We start from the raw sequence: 20,170 nt of genomic DNA, 5'->3' as shown, positions 1-20,170 counted from the left end.
AATAAAGTAATGGAAACAAAGCTAAAAAATATGTTGTCAGGAAAGGAAAGAAAGAAAAGAGAGAATAGATATGCAAAGTTAAATAAAGGTAGATGAAGAAGATTTACGTACATTAAAGATTACCTGCAAGGGGAAAGGAACAATAGGAAAGGCAAACGAAAGAATAAATATAGAAAAAAGTAATAGGTTTAAAAAATTAAAATTATAAAAAGTGAAAAGAGAAAAAAATGGAAGAAGAAAGAAAAAGGGGGGCGGGGAGGAGAACCACAGAACTGCAAAAGCCCAATGTAGAGGCAGAGCTTTATAACAACAATAGAAAGTGTGACTGAATATACACATATATGTATTCACCCATAAGCAAAATCAAAACAGTCCAACAAAAAGTAAGTGCAATGGGTTGACCTGGTGAACAAAGGAAACCAAAAAATTATATCTACCAGAACAAAACCAATTAAAGCACAAACTGGAAAACAAAACTAAAGCAAGGTGCCAAGTGGGGAATAAAGCCATGAAAATAAAACTAACAAATATGTTGAAAGGAAAAGAGAGAAAGGAAAGAAAGAAAGAATAGATATGCAAAGTTAAATAGAGGTAGATAAAGAAGATTTATATGCATTAAAGATTAACTACAAGGGGAAAAGAACAGTAGGAAAAGCAAACAAAGGAATAAATGTAGAAAAAATAATAATAGGTTTTAAAAAATTGAAATAAAGAGATAGGAAAAAAAAGAGGAAAACTCCACAGAACTGCAAAAGCCCAGTGTAGAGGTGGAGGTTTATGACAACAATAAAAATGTGACTGAAGAAAAAAAAAAAAAACTCAAAAGCTTAATTGGATTTCTTAGTGCCAATAAAATCGTCAACTATAACTGGGCAGGGGTGAGGGAAAAAAGAAAAAAATCCAAAAGAATCTACAGAACAAGTAAAAAAATAATAATAAATGTTTTTCTCGAGTCACTGCTGTCAGAGTCCTTCCCTGTGCTGGGAATCACAGTCCAATTTACCTCCCTAGAATGCCCTCCAACACTGTACTATCTCTGTACCTGCTGTGGGGGCAGCTCAGATTTTAATCTGGTCCTACTCCTGTGTGTTCTTGCCTCCAATGTTCACAGCTATCAGAGCTAGTGCGTTTTCTTTTGTGGGAGCTCTCAGTGGCCTTTTATATGTTCCATAGACACAGAGTCTGCTTAGTTGATCAAGTGGCTCTAATCTACAGCTTGTACAGCTGGTGGGAAGGTTTTGAGTCATCTTCCTTAGCCGCTCTGCCCCTGGGTCTCAACTGTGATTTTATTTCCATCTCTACATGTGGGTCATCTGCTGGGGTTTAGCTCCTGAGGCTGCCCTGGAAGGCTTGGGTTTGCCCCTGAGAGGGCCAGGTGTGGAGGTGGTGCAGCTGCTTGGGTCACAGGGGTTCTGGCAGCACCAGGTATTCAGGGGAATTGGCAGGTAGGGTAGTAGGAAATATAGCGCTCTAGAAGGGTATGGCAACCAGTATTGGCCAATACACTCCAGTATTCTTGCCTAGAGAACCCCATCTCTGACAGAGAAGCTCAGCAGGCCACAGTCTACAGGTTTGCAAAGAGTCGGACAGGACCGAAGTGACCCTGTGCGCATAAACACAAGACTTTTTTTTTTTCCTAGTGGCAGCTCTGCCCCAGTGAGAGTTGACTGTGAAGGTGGTGCAGCTGCTTGGCTTGCGGGGACCCTGTCAGTGCCAAGTGTGCAGGGGGCACAGACTGCCTCCACGGCAGGAGTTATGGCCCTATCAGAGTCTTTTTTCGAGCCTCTTGTGGCTGGCGATCAGAAGGCCTCTTTGGCCAGTCTTTCTCCGTTGCTCCGCCCATTCAGGCACTGAGAGGGCTCCCTTGCCTGGGGTCCTTCTCTGTTTTTTGGCGCTCTATTTTCTCGTTCTATGTGAACACATGTATATAGAAGCATTAATATTTAATGTAACTACATAGTTAAGACCATTTTACAATAAATGACTGGAGGAGCCTGAAATTTACCATCTACTTATTGACCTTTTGGGCATTTGGTATTAGTTATTTTGTGTTGAACATCCTCTCTATTTTTTTTTTTTTTTTCAGGAACTAATTAGGTTGTATTTCTGTTTCCATTTGGGAAACCTCACAAGGGGAAGTTTCTTACCTCTAGACACTGAAGTTAATTCTTTTTTAGCTCTTATTCTAGCAAAAATAGGGAGTGATGATATTCCCATTGCTTTCTCATTCTCTCCCCAACTGTCCTTTGTTTTTGTGTTAGGCCTAGCTCAGGGTCTCCTTGGTCCTTCTGACAGCAACCAAAAGAAAGAACGAGGTGTTGGCTACCAGCATCTGGTTTGATTCTCAAGAAGAAACAATATTTAAATTCCATGTTAATGCTGGTCTTGCCCATATACAGCCCTGAGGGAAATCATTACTAAGACAAGAGTTAATGTGATGAAAGAACAGGGGACAAACATGGAAATAAAGCACTTAACAGCAACTATTTTGTTAAACAATGCAATTTTATTTAGGAGAGACATTCCATTTTCTCTCTTGGATTATTAATATTTTTAGGTTAATTTCCCTCTGCTTTGTATATTGCGTGACTTGAATACTTTTATATTTAGAAGTACTTTGGAATGGAAAACTTTCCTATATTGCATATGGTGAAATTTAGTTTCCCCTTTAATATCTTTAGGTTTTGGGGTTTTTTTAGGTTTCTTGTGTGGACCATTTTAAAAATCTTTATTAAATTTGTTACAGTGTTGCTTCTGCTTTATGTTTTGGTTTTTTGACCACAAGGCATCTGAGATCTTAGCTCCCTAATTAGGAATCAAACTTGTACCCCCTGTATTGGGAGGCAAAGTTTTAACCACTGAACTGCCTGGGAAGTCCCATCTTTAGTATTCTTAAGCAGACTTCTTCCTGAGAATGTGAATAGGAATATTTAGTACATTCCTATGACATGCCAATATTGTTCTCTTTTTAAAAAATTAGTAAATATTTATAATATAAAGCTCTTTCTTAAAAAAATAATGTCTTAGTGGTGGATTTGGTCATGGTCATAGAAGCTAGACTTTTGAGAATGATTACTGAGATTCATTTTAAAACCCCTTTGTGTTCTCTCTTATATTAAAAAACATCACAAGAGAGTGTTTGGTCTTCATTCTCCTGTGAGGGAAAAGTTGGAAGTCAACCCTGAAAGGTACATTCACAGAGGATTGTCATGCCAGAATTTGTCTACTCAACTTCACAGCAGTGCTGAATTTATAAACCTCAAAGTTTCTTTACTCCCACCTCTTTGCTTGACTTTTCCATCTTGACATTAGCTCAAAGTGAGGAGTAAAGGATGATAAGTTCAAGTTGTGGGTTCTATGCCTTCAACCTGTTGACCTGATAGGGCCCAATCCTGTTAGTTCCTGTGGGATGGTGATGAATTTGTCATTTGTTGTCTACTTGTAGAAATTTCCCCTTCTGTCTCATGTTCTGATTTCCAGTGTACGATTAAGGCTGAAGCTCTCTCATCTTTGTGGTTGTTGCTTGGCTGGCTGATACCAGTGTTCTAAGGTGATCTTTGGTTTGACACTACTGGATAGCATGGTTTGCTGTTTGTATACGTATACATTGCTTTAAGTAAATTTGGGCACAAAAATCAAGATTTAGAAAGAGAAGAATCCACTGATAGCATAATTTACAAAGATATCAGTAGTTTTGAAAAAGTATCCATCATAATACTCAATTTTTAAATGGCTCTTTGTTGTGGCGCAAGGGCTCTGCTGCCCTGCAGCGTGTGGGATCTTAATTCCTCTACCCAGGATCAAAGCTACATCACCTGTACTAGAAGACAGATTCTTAACCACTGGACCACCAGGGAAGTCCCCACTGTGCTTGATTTTTAAAAAGTGGGATCTGTTCATCTCTGTTCTTTATCTACTTTATCAATTAGAAGCAGAGTCTCTATCTTATTTGCTTGGATTTTGTAAAGATAAAGCTACTTTCACAAGTATAAGCAACAGGGAATATTAAGACACTAGTCTAGATAATCTAAGCCCCAAATTACTTTGATATTGCCCCAAAATTGTAGGAAAAGTATACCTGAATCCATATTACCACTTACCTTGAGTTTTCACATATAGTTTTGGGAATTTTTTCATCATCGGTTATAAAAATAAGTCACAATAATAATAAATATTTTTGGCCAAATTTCAGCCTTGTTCACAATTTTATTTTTTTAAATAAACTTGAAAAATTTTTAGAACAGAGTTAGATTTGTAGAAAAATTGAACAGAGAGTTCTCGTTATAGTCTACACACAGTTTCCTCTATTGTTAATGTCTTTATTATAATATAGTGTATACGTATGCTATATTTGCCCAAATTAATGAATCAATATTGATATATAATTATCATATCAATAATAAGATGAAGTCCATACCTCATTTCTTTGTTGTTACAAAATGTCCCTTTTCTGCTTTAGGTTCCCATCCAGGATACCCCATTTTTCTTACTTCTTATATTTCTATAGGGTTTCCTTGGCTGTGACAGTTTATATAGACTTTCCTTGTTCTTGATGACTTTAACACTTTTAAGGTGCACTGGTCAGGTATCTTATAGAATGTTCCTCAACTGGGGTTGGTTTTGTGCTCTTCTCATGGAGAGACTGGAGTTAAGGATTCTGGGAAGAGAGAAATTAGTAGAAATAATCTGCCACTTTCAGGTGGCTCAGACAGTAAAGAATCTGCCTGCAGTGCAGGAGACCTGGGTTCAATCCCTGGGTTGGGAAGATTCCCTGGAGAAGTAAAAGGCTACCCGCTCCAGTATTCTGGCCTGGAGAATCCTATGGACTGTATAGTCCATCTGGTCACAAAGAGTTGGACACGACTGAGCAACTTTCACTTTCACTTTTCATCACATTGTATCAAGGGTATATACTGTTAGTATAACTCATCACTGTTGATGTTGACCTTGATCACCTGGCCAAGGTGTAGTGTATGTCATGCAGGGACTCTTTCAATAGGCAAATCCCCACTGAATATTAAAAAGACAATAAAGAAATTTCTTTATGTGTCACCTGTCAGGACACAGCTTTTACTTGAAAGAAGTTACACCTATAATGTTAATTTTGGGCAGAGAGAGATTGCATGAATATGGAATGAAACAAAACTACCTATAATTGACAAAACAATTGAATTTCTGATAAAGTTAAGGTTTCATTTGATTTTTAAAAGAGAGATTGCATGAATATGGAATGAAACAAAACTACCTATAATTGACAAAACAATTGAATTTCTGATAAAGTTAAGGTTTCATTTGATTTTTAAATATTTGCAAGGATGAAAAAACCACAAAAGTTGCATCTAATTGTTCTGAATCCTATATTGTAGTAAACACTAGACTATTTACTACTAAAAGACAAATGCTAGTGTAATTTATTCATTAAAATATTTGAACATGTTTCTGTGCTGGTATCACAGAGATATATGTTAGAATTACAAACCAAGGTTTTATTTTTTTCTTAACTGTGGGCCTATTATTTGTATGAAAAGTAGGGATTAGGGAAACTACCAGACTTTGGGAAAAGAGTCAGGTCATTAAGAATGTTAAAAGAAATGATAACTCATGGGCTGTGTAATATGACTATGAAACATTGTCTGCATAAAAGTAGTTGTTGATAACTGGAACTTCCATCAACCAACCCAGATGCAGTCATTAATCAATGTTACATACACAAACAAAGAAGAAATATTCACAAGGGAAATTTGAAATATGTCAGTGAAGCATTTCTTCCCCATCTTACTTCATTTCATGCTGGCCAAATATTTAGAATTTCCTCTTCTTTGCTCTCTAGTGGATCAGCCATTGGCCTGTATCCATGAGAAGGCAATATGCCCAGTTAAACAGTATATCCAGTACTTTTAAGAATATCCCTGGAGATTAATTTCATTTGATCATTTACAGGAGAAATGTCTAGTGAAATATATTAACACTCTGTAGGATGACATAATATATAAAATTACACTTGCCTGATGAGATGTTTAATAAAATTGAGCACCAGTTCCCAATCAGACCTATGAAAAGAGGGAATAAAAATATTGTTCTTCAAATGAAATAATATTTGTGGCAATGTGGATGGACCTAGAGATTATCATACTAAGTGAAGCAAGTCAGAAATAGGAAGACAAATACCATACGATATCACTTATATGTAGAATCTAAAATATGGCACAAATAAATTTATCTACAAAACAAAAACAGACTCCCAGATATAGAGAACAGACTTGTGTTTGCCAAAGGGGAAGGGATTGGGGCGGGGAATTGGGGGAGGGATGTGTTGGGAGTTTGGAATTGGCAGATGCAAATTAGTATATATAGAGTGGATAAACAACAAGGTCCTACTGTATAACACAGGGAACTAATATTCAATATCCTATGATAAACCACAATGGAAGTGAAAGTCGCTCAGTCATGTCCAACTCTTTGCAACCGCATGGACTGTACAGTCCATGGAATTCTCCAGGCTAGAATACTGGAGTGCGTAGCCTTTCCCTTCTCCAGGGGCTCTTCCCAACCCAGAGATCGAACCCAGGTCTCCCACATTGAAGGCAGATTCTTTTTTTTATTATTATTAATCTATTTATTTTAGTTGGAGGCTAATTACTTTACAATATTGTAGTGGTTTTTGCCATACATTGATATGAATCAGCCATGGGTTTACATGTGTTCCCCATCCTGAACTCCCCTCTCACCTCCCTCCCCATCCCATCCCTCTGGGTCATCCCATTGCACCAGCCCTGAGCACTTGTCTCATGCATTGAACCTGGACTGCTGTTCTGTTTCACATATGATAATATACATGTTTCAGTGCTACTCTCTCAGATCGTCCCACCCTCACCTTCTCCCACAGAGTCCAAAAGACTGTTCTATGCATCTGTGTCTCTTTTTCTATCTAGCAGATAGGGTTATCGTTACCATCTTTCAAATTCCATATATACGCATTAGTATACTGTATTGGTGTTTTTCTTTCTGGCTTACTTCACTCTGTATAATGGGCTCCAGTTTCATCCACCTCATTAGAACTGATTCAAATGTATTCTTTTTAATGGCTGAGTAATATTCCATTGTGTATATGTACCACAGCTTCCTTATCCATTCATCTGCTGATGGAGATCTAGGTTGCTTCCATGTCCTGACTATTATAAACAGTGCTGCAGTGAACATTGGGATACATGTATCTCTTTCGATTCTGGTTTCCTCGGTGTGTATGCCCAGCAGTGGGATTGCTGGGTCATATGGCAGTTCTATTTCCAGTTTTTTAAGGAATCTCCACACTGTTCTCCATAGTGGCTGTACTAGTTTGCATTCCCACCAACAGTGTAAGAGGGTTCCCTTTTCTCCACACCCTCTCCAGCATTTATTGCTTGTAGACTTTTTGGATAGCAGCCATTCTGACTGGCGTGAAATAGTACCTCATTGTGGTTTTGATTTACATTTCTCTGATAATGAGTGATGTTGAGCATCTTCTCATGTGTTTGTTAGCCATCTGTATGTCTTCTTTGGAGAAAAGTCTGTTTAGTTCTTTGGCCCATTTTTTGATTGGGTCATTTATTTTTCTGGAATTCAGCTGCAGGAGTTGCTTGTATATTTTTGAGATTAATTCTTTGTCCATTCTGAAGGCAGATTCTTTACCAGCTAAGCCACAAGGGAAGCCTAAACCATAATGGAAAAGAATATTAAAAAGTATATATATGTACAACTGAATCACTTTGCTGTACAGTTGGAATTAACACAACATTGTAAATCAACTATATTTCAATAAAATAAAATTTTAAATATTCTTTATTTGATAAAGAGGTCCATTTAATATCATAGGTAAAAATCATACTGAGCTTGCATATATTCAGAATTATTCACCCTCCACCTGATACAAAAATAATTCAGTACAATTCAATTCTTTTATTCAATAAAATTATGTATTGAGCAACTATTTCCTAATGCTGAGGACACAGTAAAAAGTGAAATGGACAGAGCCTTGCTCTCTCAGAGCCTAACTTATATTTTAATCTCAGGTTGTATGGGAAGAAGATAGGTAGGAAGATGAGAAACACATGCATAGATGCAATGTCACATGGTGAAAAGTGCAGTGGAGAAAAATAAAGCAGGAAAGGCTTAGGGAAGCACAAGGAGAGGAAGTAATTTTAAATAGGGGAGTCAGGGGAAAAGCATCACTTAGAATCTAACATTTGAGCAAAGACGTGGAGGTGGTAAAGGGGGGAGCCATCCAAATACCAGGGAAGAGCTTTCCAGGCATCTGTAGTAGCAAGTAGGCAGGAATATATCTGATATGTTCAAGTAATAATAGCGTCTCCTGTAACTGGAAAGAATTTAATGAGTAATGAAGTCTTAGGTTGTACAGATGGAAGAGGCAGACCATCTAGAGTTTTGCAAGGAACTATCAAGAATCTGTCTGCAATATAGGAAACATGGGTTCGATTCCTGGGGTTGGGAAGATCCCCTGGAAAAGGGAATGGCAACTCACCCCAGTATTCTTGCCTGGAGAATTCTATGGACAGAGGAACCTGGTGGGCTACAGTCCATGAGGTCACAAAGAGTTGAACACAACTGAGCGACTAACACTTTCACTTTTCATCAGGAATTTTGGAAGATTTTGAGCAGAAGTGTGGCAAAATCTGACCTAATATCTTGAAAATCACTCTAGTTGCTTTTTTGGACTGTGCTAAGGAAGCTGTTGCAATAATCCCTGTGAGAGGGCCTTGTGGCTGAGATAGAGGGGAGATGCTAGGAAGGACTGGGATTCTGGAAGTGTTTTACAGGTACAGTCAGCAAGTTTTGCTGACACATAAATGTGGATGTGAGTTTCTTTTCAGCATGAGTAGCAGAATGGAGTGTCTTTCACAATGACTATTTTGCAGAAATTTCTATTGTCTTGTCCACATAATAACATATAAAAAACAAATGAGCTTTAAAAGGAACTCCATTAGAAAACTATGATTATATACCTAGAAGAGCTAAAATAATCAACCAAAGCTATTAGAGATAATAGAACAGTGAGAAAAACTGCTTGTCATAAGACAGAATCATGCAGATAAGTCCTATACTCAAATGCCTTTATTATTCAGCTAAAAATATAATAATACAAGACTTCCAATTTATGATAGCCACAAAATTGAATTATGTGTTAATTAAACTTGTGTGAGAGTATATAAAACATATTAAAAAAACCCACAAAATTTTCATGGTGGACAAAAAGGCCTGAATATGTAGAAAAATACATCCCTTTTGGAGAGGAAGGTTGAATGGAGGTGGCAATTTTTTTTCGTTTTTAGTTTTAAGACACCGTCTGGCTCAGACGGTAAAGAGTCTACCTGAAATGTGGGAGGCCAGGGTTTGATCCCTAGGTAGGGAAAATTCCCTGGAGAAGGAAATGGCTACCCACTCCAGTCTTCTTGCCTAGAAAATCCCATGGATGGAGGAGGCTGGCAGGCTACAGTCCATGGAGTTGCAAAGAGTCAGACACGACTGAGTGACTTCATTTCCCTTCACTTCTTCAGTTGAAATACCAATGATATCACTGGTGTTTTAAAGAATTCAAAATAACTGGTTCCATAGTATTCTTGGAAAGATAGACAAAAATATGAAAGTGTCAATGAAGAACTAATAATTATAAAATAGATTTAAAAAAATAGCAATAATTGAGCTGGTATTAGAAGGAAAAATATAGACCATTGAAATAAGATAGGGCATGCATAAATAATTTTTAGTACTTATGAAAAGATAATACATGGCAAATAAATATAATAGAATTATATAGAACAAACTTATTCTATACATGCTTCTAGAGTAATTTTATTTCAGTGTGGCAAAAGACAAATTTACCTCAAAGAATTAAAATAGAAAACTAAGTCATATACAAAGAGATAGTTTATTTAACCAAAGATAGAAATCATTTTAGATTATTAGAGAAGTTATAAAGAAAAAAATGGGCAAAGGTTTTTAAATAAAATTCAAATTTCTGTACAATTAAAATAAAACAAAGATAAAATAGCAGCAAAGTAAAGAAAAAAATTTAAGTTCTTTCAGGAAGTCCAAGTGTCACATATACAGTGTTATTAAATGTTTTTTAGGATTTCTGATGTTTTACAAATATACCTTTACAACAGATAGAAACTTAATAGATACAATATGTAAACAGCTTATAAAATCCCCCAAACCAGCACCAAATCTCCAGTAGACAAATATATGTGTACATATATATATATATACAAATGGGGAATAAACAAGTCACACTAGAGAAAAATTGCTTAACCTCCTTTATCAGAAAATAAATAGAAATTAAACTCATTCCAGAGTAAATTACACACCTATTAAATAAGTCAACATCAGAGGAAGTGCTGATGAATCTTGAAGCTGCCTCTTGCACTAGAGATGACACTGGAAATTGATTCACTTCAACAGGGCAATATTTTAGGCAACATGAAACTAATATTAGCTTTATTCTAGTAATCTTCATATGGGGAAGTGTGTGTATGAAAATAGTTTAAAAGGAAAACAAATGTTATCTGTACAAAGCTGAGTTACAGTGGTATTACCCTGAATAGTTACAACAATAACTAGAAAGGAAAAAAAAATGTTCAGCACTTGATTATAATGAAGTAGCCTAAGTTTAACAATCTGACGCAAGCTGTTTATTATGAGCCTAAGGTGAGGAAGTAGAAAACTAGTTATCAGATAAGGATTATAGGGGAAAATAGCAAAACACAAAATTTGACTATGATTCAAATATCACAGAAGGTTTACCTGTGCTTAAAGATGAGAGATGTTATTATAAAAGATGGTTGAGTCTTGGTAAAGGACTTTGTGATGTAATTTGTGTAAAATTTTTAAAAATCAACTTTAAAGAATTAACGTGAACATCTGCATACAGTAATGGGTGAATTAGAGGTATTTCGGTGTTACAAGAAATGTACTGATTTGCCTGTTTCCTATGCTTTGTCTTCTTTATGCAGTATTGCTCATTTCATTTTAGAACTGGGGTGGCAGAAATGTCAAGGCTCTTGGCACCTGCATTCTGTCAGCCCTTTGGGAGGGGAGTCCTGGCTGTAGGTGGACTGGTGGAGTAGGTGGGCTGGTGAAGCTGACCAGGCCACGGTGCTGCATGGACAACATATGTCCTAGGGTTTGGGGACAGGGTTGGAGTCTTGCGGAGCTAGAATGCTGGGCAGAGGACAAAGGCAAAACCAGCTGTGTGGACCCAGCCAGCCCAGCAAGGAAGTGGTATATGAAGGCTGTGGGTACCCTTTGGCACAATACAGGATATCACGGACTCCTTACTCTGGTTTAGAGCTAGGAAGGACTGCATTTGCTGGTGAGTGGCATCTGTAACTCCCCTGGGTGGCCCAGGGAGGCCAGGAGTGGGGCTACCATCCACAGTTGTACTTCAGAGGAGTAGGCAGAGAATTTTGTTTGAGTCTGGGTCTGAGCAACAGCAGGACAGGATGGATTCTGGGCTCAGGTCACTGAAAGATGTTAGGGAGAGTGCCCAGGTAAGCTTTCCCTTATGCAGGCCTTCTATGTGGTGGTCATCCACTCTGGAACCTTGTGCTGTGTTAGACAACAGCTCCCAATGAGAGGCCTGGCATAGGGGAGGAGGGTGGAGGCATGAACCATCCCTCTGTGACCAGCATCTCCAAGAGCACATTGTCCTGGTTGAAGCAGAAGAAAGAAAGGGAAAACATGGGAACTCTCTACTGAAATCAAGACCATTGAACGAAGGTGCTTCAAGCCCTCCTCGGCAGATTAACATATCACTGTTTCTATGCCTCCTTCATGTTTTCTCAACATTGCTATGCATTTTCACCTTTCTTTTTATTTCATGGGAAGATATAGCCCTCTGCCCAATGACAGCCCCTCTGTCTGGGAATCCATTCTTCTTTAATTCTTTTGGGATTTGTATGTCTTTTGTCTTTTCATCTTGCTGACTTCTTTAAAATATACCTGCGACTCTTCTGCTTTCAACAGCAACAACCAACAATGATGTCTTCTCTTGACCGTATAAGCTCCTCAATCTATACCATTCTTCTTGTCCTCTTTGAACAATTACGATAAAACTTCTATCTTCCTCAAATTGGGACACATACTTTCAAAGATATTGGCCTTCTGTGGACCCCTTTCCCTGGCAAGGTAATAAAACAATTCTTTTCTATTTCACTCCCCAAAAGACAACTTTATTGAGGTAAAATGGACATGCAATAACCTGCATTTATTTTTTTTTGGTTGCACTGGGTCTTCATTGCAGCTCACAGGTTTTCTCTAGTTGTGGCAAGCAGGGTCTCTAGTTGCAGTGCATGGGCTTAGTTGCCCCATGGCATGTGGGATCTTAGTTCCTTGAACAGGGATCAAACCTATCTCCTCTGCATTTGAAGGCATATTCTTAACCACTGGACCACCAGGGATGTCCCAACCTGCACATATCTGAAGGACACAACTTGAAAGTTCTGACACGTTTCAGTTCAGTTCAGTCACTCAGTCGTGTCCGACTCTTTGAGACCCCATGAATCGCAGCACGCCAGGCCTCCCTGTCCATCACCAACTCCTGGAGTTTACCCAAACTCATGTCCATTGAATTGGTGATGCCATCCAGCCATCTCATCCTCTGTCGTCCCCTTCTCCTCCTGCCCCCAATCCTTCCCAGCATCAGGGTCTTTTCCAATGAGTCAACTCTTTGCATGAGGTGGCCAAAGTATTGGAGTTTCAGCTTCAACATCAGTCCTTCCAATGAACACCCAGGACTGATCTCCTCTAGGATGGACTGGTTGGATCTCCTTGCAGTCCAAGGGACTCTCAAGAGTCTTCTCCAACACCACAGTTCAAAAGCATAAATTCTTTGGCACTCAGCTTTCTTTATAGTCCAACTCTGACATCCATACATGACCACTGGAAAAACCATAGCCTTGACTAGATGGACCTTTGTTGGCAAAGTAATGTCTGAAACGTTTACACATCCATAAAATCACCATCATAATGAAGATAATGACATAGTCATCACCACCCACATTTTCCTCATGCCTTGTGTTAATCCCTCCCATCTGTGGACCCTTTGCTATATATTCACTCCTTCCTACCCCAGTCTATTCCCTAGGAAACAACTGACCTGCTATCACTATGCATTAGTTTAAACAATCCAGAATTTTATACGCATGGAATCACATAATATGTATTTTTTGGTCTAGCTTCTTTCATGCACTAATTATTTTGAGATCGATCCACATTGTTGCCTGTTTTGATAGTTCATTCCTTGTCTTTGTCAGGTTGAGAAAGGTTTGCTGAATTTTTTTTTAAAAAATCAGGAATAGATGCTGAAATTTGTTGTTTGCTTTTTAAATACATCAATTGAGGTAATTTTATGTTTTTTTCTTTTTTAGTTTGTTATTATGATAAATTACGTAGGTTGGTTTCAGAATGTTAAACCAACTTTGTATTCTTTGGATAAGCTTTGGCTGGTCATGATATATTATCTCTTTAATATACTGTTAAGTTCTATTTTCTATAATTTAGTTTAGGATGTTTGCATCCTTGTTCATGAAGGTTAATTAATATATAATTTTCCTTTCTTATATTGTCTTTGTCTGATTTTGATATCAAGGTAATGCTGACCTTATAAAATGAGTTCAGATATATTTCCTCCTCTTCCATGTTCTCAAATAACTTATAAAGAATTGTTATTTCTTCTTTAAATATTTGCTATAATCAGTGAAGCCATTTGGGCCTGATTTTTGGTGGGATAAAGGGTGGAAAGTTTTACTTCTTTCGAATCTCTTTTCCTTTTATTCATTTTGTATTTCTGAAAAAGTCTTTATACCTTTTGCTTTTAATGTCACTTTTGTTGCATTAAAGAATCCTAACAGTTTTCCTTTAAATTTATTAAAGGATGTTGCTCCACTGATTTCTGATAAGAAATCTAATGTTACCTTTACCTTTGTTCCTCTGTGTGTGACATAGGTTTGTTTCACTCTGGTTGCTTTCAAAATAATTTCCTTATAACTGATACTGTGCAATTTGATTACAATGTGACTTGGTATAGTTTTCTTCATGTTTCTTATGCTTAGAGTTTATTAATCTGTAGTATATAATTTGGGGAAGTTTTAGCCATTATTTCTTCAAATATATTTTCTGTATTTGCCTTTGTTCGGGGATATAAATTACATGTACACTACGCTGATAGAAGGGACCCTACAGTTTACAGATGCTCATTTTGTTTTATTTATAAAAAAAAATTTTATCACTTTCAATTGGAATAGTATCTACATTTTCAAGTTCACTAATTTCTCTTTCTTTAATATGTAATCTCCATTAATCCAAACCAATATGTTTTTTTTTCTATTTTTGACATTGTAGTTTTTAATCTCTGAAAGTTCAAATTGGTTCTATTTTATATCTTCCATATCTCTACTTAATTTTTTTAACATATTCAATAAAATTATAATAACTTTTAAAGTTCTTTTCTGATAACTTTAACAACTGTGTTAGTTCTGGATGATTTTTATTGATTTGTCTATTATTTAATGGTCATAGTTCCCTGCTAGTTTCCATACCTGGCAATTTTTATTAGGTTCCAGGCATTGTAAATTTTACCTTCTTTGGTGCTGGATATTTTTGAACTTATATAAGTGTTCTTTAGCTTTGTTTTGGAACACGGTTAACTTACATGGAAGTAGTTTGATGCTTTCATGTCTTACTGTTAAGATTTGCTAGGCAGACTCCAGGGGACTGATCAATCTATGGCTATTTATTCCTTTCTTCCCAGGTGGTGCAGTGGTAGAGAATTTATCTGCCAATGCAGGAGACACAGCTTTGATCCCTGGGTCGGGAAGATCCCCTGGAGGAGGAAATGGCAACCCACTGCTGTATTCTTGACTGGACAATCCCATGGACAGAAGGACCTAGGAGACTACAGTCCATGGAGTCACAACTGAACAGTTGAACATGACTGAGTGAGTGAGCATGAGCATTCCTTGCTACTGAGGCAAGAACTTTTTGAGCATCCTACCTAATGTACCATGAATTAGGCTTTCCTGACTGGATGTGTGAACAGGTACAATTCCTGGGCCTATGTGAGAACTCTGTCCATCTTGGTCCCCCCTGACTCTCAACTTTGTCTCCTAAATTTGGGGAATCTGCTTGATTCCACTTGGGATTCCCTCTCTGTTCTGTGGCCTAAAACACCTTTAATCAATAACCTGAGACAGTTATAAGGCAAATTGTGGATCATTATTCTTTCTTGCCCTGCTTTCAGTATCTTAAAAAATATTGGTTCATATATTTTGTCTTTTTTGTTTGTTTGTTTGTTTTGGGTGGGTGGGTAAACTTTGTCCCTGTTACTCCATCGTGGCTAGAAACAGAAGTTCTTGGAAATATATTTAAATCCTCTTAAAATACAAATATTTGCATGGCTGCAATTAGAGTATATGTATCATTTTATGGTCAAATCAACATTATGTCTCAGACAGACAGTATCTATATTTCTAAATAGCTTTCATAATTGCCCTTTTAGTAGATGCAAAATATTCCACAGTGTGCCAAATTTATTTGAGAGCAATTTAACATTAAAGAATGATTGATTCCAAAAAAGAACTTCAGATGGCTTACTGACAAAAAGGCCTACTAAATAAGAGTAATACATTATTAATTAAAAAGAAAAACAAGGTTGAGGAAAACCAAGAAAGTAATAATGCCAACTATGTTAATATCTGCTCTAATTGAAAGTAAAATTAGGCTTCAAGTATTCTGGCAGCCAAAGGTGCCAACTGTGATGAATTCTATTATTTTCATATTACAGATGTAAAGGAGATTTAAGGGAACTAACAGTTATTTAAGGCCTACTGCATGCTGTTTAACCAAAGGTATAATAACATTTGACTTGATTTTCACCTCGTCCTCTTGGTACCTACCCTGTGTCACAAAGCAAATGACAGAGTAGCTTTCTGATTTCCAACAGTAAAATGTCATAGCGAGCATTCTGGGGCTAAAGCCATCAGTCATTCAGACTACCTCAGGAGGGACAGACATTTTTCTTGTACTAAATTCCAAGAGAAATTTGTTGCATGGGGCAATTTGCACAGGCAGCAGTGAGTGACCCAAACATCAGAGTCTACCAACAGTTTCACACTAAGTACAGAAGAGGTTTTTTTGGCTATTCTTTTTTTTTGCAATAGGTTTTGTTGGGTGTGACATTAAACTGTGCTTTAACTGAGGTGCTGTTAGGAGGAGCTACAGTGAAAGGAGGGCTTCCCAGGTAGCACAGTGGTAAAGAATCTGCCTGCCAAGCAGGAGACATGGGTTCAATCCTGGGTTGGGAAATTCCCCTTGAGAAGGAAATGTCAACTCACCCCAGTATTCTTGCCTGGAAAAACCCATGGACAGAGTTTTTCCTGGCAGGCTACAGTCCATGGGGTCACAAAGAGTTGGATATACTGAGTGACTAAACAGCAGCAGCAACACTGAAAGGAATTACTATGCAGCTTTCTTGAGATGTTACATTAGCCAAAGATGGAACTTAGTTACTTAGCGGAAAGGATTGCTGTTCTCCAAAATTTCTATTTTGCTGATTTTGATTGCTCTTGGTTAAGGTTTTGCAAAAATCTATAGAGCTCATATCTTTGCTTCTTTCTTTGTTTGATAAGGGTTTGTTTTATACTAATTGATTTTTCTTCTTCAGACTACTCCATTATCCTTCCCAGTTTAATCTCTACATCTGTAACTCTACTAAAAGCTCCAGGCATCTTTGTGGAGGGACCATTATGTTTGGAACTCTGAGATTCTCTTTCTTCTCCTCTGTCAGACTCCTAGTTTTCTTCACAAAAGCCCCATGTTCTACCCACCCCTTCTAGTGTGCTGTCCTTGCCCCTTTCTTCTTGTATTTGACAATTTAGCATCCTTATTGGTGGCCAGTTTAATGTTATTGAGCCCCTACTGATCTGTGCTTGATGCTTGGAGCTATAGGATTTCACAGAGAGGAATGGTGCCTGATTCTGAAGTCCGGCTGTTCATTCTCTAGTAGGAGTATAATAAAAGAAAGTGAATAATTGTTACAAAAAAACAGTAACTTAAAAGTTGTACAAACAGCGGAGGCACTCATGGCGCCACTGGGTCCAACTGCATTCACTCCACTCCATCTTCCCGCCACATTTGAACTCGAGTGGACACCGATATTAAGCTACAACCTTCTTTGTCTCTTTCCCAACTGCACCCCTTCGTTTCTACATGGTTACCTCAGAGGTCAAGCCCTGAGCCTTTGGAGTGGGAGCATTGACTCCAAGACCCTAGACTACGAGAGAACTAACCCTAGGGAGTATCAAATAGTGAGAACTCACACGAAGGAAACCACTTAAATATAAGACCCGGCGTCATTCAATCACCAGTAGCACCCTGTGCAGAATGCCTCATCTAAACAACAAACAAAACAAAAATGCAAACCAAATCACCAGCAGACAGAATTACCACTTCACTCAGACTTGCCCATCATGGGTAAAACAAACAAACAAAAAATCAGAACAAATCTCACCCTATATGAAGCTTACACAAACTAAGGACCAACTTTAGAAGGGCAGAAACCAAAAGGAAGAAAAAATTCAACCTTGAAGCCTGGGAAAAGGAGACTTCAAACACAATAAGTTAAAAAAAAAATGATGAAAAGGCAGAGAAACAGTACACAAATGGAGGAACAAACTAGAAACACAGAAGTCCAAATAAATGAAGAGGAAATAGGCAAACTACCTGAAACAGAATTCAGAATAATGATAGTAAAGATGATCAGAAACCTTGAAAACAAACTGGAGAAAATGCAAGAATCAATTAACAAAGACCTAGAAGAATTAAAGAATAAACATACAGAGACAAACAACACAACTACTAAAATTAAAAATAGTCTAGAAGGAATCAATAGCAGAATATCTGAAGCAGAAGAATGAATCAGTGAGTTGGAAGATAAAATGGTTGAAATAACTTCTGAAGAGCAGAATAAAGTTAAAAGAATGAAAAGAACTGAGGATAGTTTCAGAGACCTCTGGGACCATATCAAACGCACCAACGTTCAAATTATGGGGGTCCCAGAAGAAGAAGAGAAAAAGAAAAGGTATGAGAAAATTTTTGAAGAGATTATAGTTGAAAATTTCTCCAACATGGAAAAGGAAATAATCAAATTCAAGAGGCACAAGAAGTCCCATATAAGATAAACCCAAGGAGAAACATGCCAAGACACATACTAATCAAACTAACAAAGACTAAACACAAAGAAAGAATATTAAAAGCAGCAAGGGAGAAGCAACAAGTAACATACATGGGAAACCCCATACACTTAACAGCTGATCTTTTAGCAGAAACTCTGCAGGCCAGAAGGGAATGGCAGGATATATTTAAAATACTGAAAAGGGAAAAATCTACAGCCAAGATTACTGTACCCAGCAAGGATCTCATTCAAAATTGATGGAGAAATAAAAAGCTTTTCAGACAAGCAAAAGTTAAGAGAATTCAGTACCACCAAACCAGCTTTACAACAAATGTTAAAGGGACTTATATAGTCAAGAAATACAAGAGAAGAAAAAAGATCTACAAAATCAACCCAAACAATTAGAAAGTGGCAATAGGAACACATATATCAATGATTATGTTAAATGTAAATGGATTAAATGCTCCAACCAAAAGACACAGACTGGCTGAATGGATACAAAAACAAGACCCATAAATATGTTGTCTACAAGAAACCCACTTCAGACCTCAAGACACATATAGACTGAAAGTGAGAGGATGGAAAAATATATTCCATGCAAATGGGAAGCAAAAGAAAGCTAGAGTAGCAATCCTCCTATCAGACAAAAAGACCTTAAATTAAAGAAGATTACAAGAGATAAGAAAGGACACTACATAATGATCAAGGGATCAGTCCAAGAGGAAGACGTAACAATCATAAATATCTATGCACCCAACATAGGAGCACCTCAATACATAAGACAAACACTAACAGACATGAAAGGAGAAATTGACCGTAACACAATAATAGTAGGAGACTTTAACACCCCACTCACACCAGTGGACAGATCATCAAAGCAGAAAATTAATATGGAAACACAAGTCTTAAATGATACATTAGATGAGATGGATCTCATTGATATCTTCAGGCCATTCCATCCAAATGCAGGAGAATACACCTTCTCAAGTGCACATGGAACATTCTCCAGGATAGACCACATCTTGGGTCGCAAATCAAACCTCAGTAAATTTAAGAAAATTAGAATCATATCAAGCATCTTCTCTGACCACAATGCTATGAGACTAGATATCAATAACAAGAAAACAACTCTAAGAAACACAAACACACGGAGATTAAACAAGACATTTCTAAATAACCAATAGGTTACTGAAGAAATCAAAAGGGAAATCAAAAAATTTCTAGAAACAAATGCCAAAGAAAACACGACAGCTCAAAACCTGTGGGATGCAGCAAAAGCAGTTCTAAGAGGGAAGTTTATAGCAATACAATCCTACCTCAAGAAACAAGAAAAACGTCAAATAGACAAGCTAACTTTACACCTAAAACAACTGGAAAAAGAAGGAAAAAACCCCCAAAGTTAGTTCCGTTCAGTCGCTCAGTCGTGTCCGACTCTTTGTGACCCCATGAACCGCAGGACGCCAGGCCTCCCTGTCCATCACTAACTCCCTAAGTCCACTCAAACCCATGTCCATCGAGTCGGTGATGCCATCCAGCCATCTCATCCTCTGTCGTCCCCTTCTTCTCCTGCTCTCAATCTTTCCCAGCATCAGGGTCTTTTCCAAAATTAGTAGAAGGAAAGAAATCATAAAGATCTGAGCAGAAATAAATGAAAAAGAAATGAAAGAAACAATAGTAAAGATTAATAAAACTAAAAGCTGGTTCTTTGAGAAGACAGACAAGATTGGCAACCATTTAGCTGGACTCATAAAGAACAGAAGAGAGAAGAATCAAACAACAAAATTAGAAATTGAAAAGGAGAGGTTACAACAGACAATGCAGAAACACGAAGGATTATAAGAGAGTATTATGAACAACTCTATGGTAATAAAATGGATAACCTGGAAGAAATGGACAGATTTTTAGAAAAGTTCAATTTTCCAAGGCAGAACCAAGAAGAAATGGAAA

General features: G+C 37.4%; 1 protein-coding gene across 2 annotated transcripts in view; it reads left to right on the top strand.

Moving 5' to 3' along the window:
- Positions 1-20,170, top strand: part of FRMD4A (FERM domain containing 4A) — an 845,860-nt gene that overhangs the window by 123,929 nt on the left and 701,761 nt on the right. For both annotated transcript variants that reach the window (XM_081553514.1, XM_081553513.1), the window contains one exon: positions 14,804-14,990. The gene's annotated coding sequence lies outside the window, so the exon portion shown is untranslated. The remainder of the gene's footprint in view (positions 1-14,803; positions 14,991-20,170) is intronic.

The sequence above is a fragment of the Giraffa tippelskirchi genome, chromosome 13, assembly GCF_054371585.1.
Source record: "Giraffa tippelskirchi isolate mGirTip1 chromosome 13, T2T-mGirTip1v1.2.pri, whole genome shotgun sequence".
NCBI lineage: Eukaryota > Metazoa > Chordata > Mammalia > Artiodactyla > Giraffidae > Giraffa > Giraffa tippelskirchi.
This window is presented reverse-complemented; position numbering and strand designations above follow the sequence as displayed.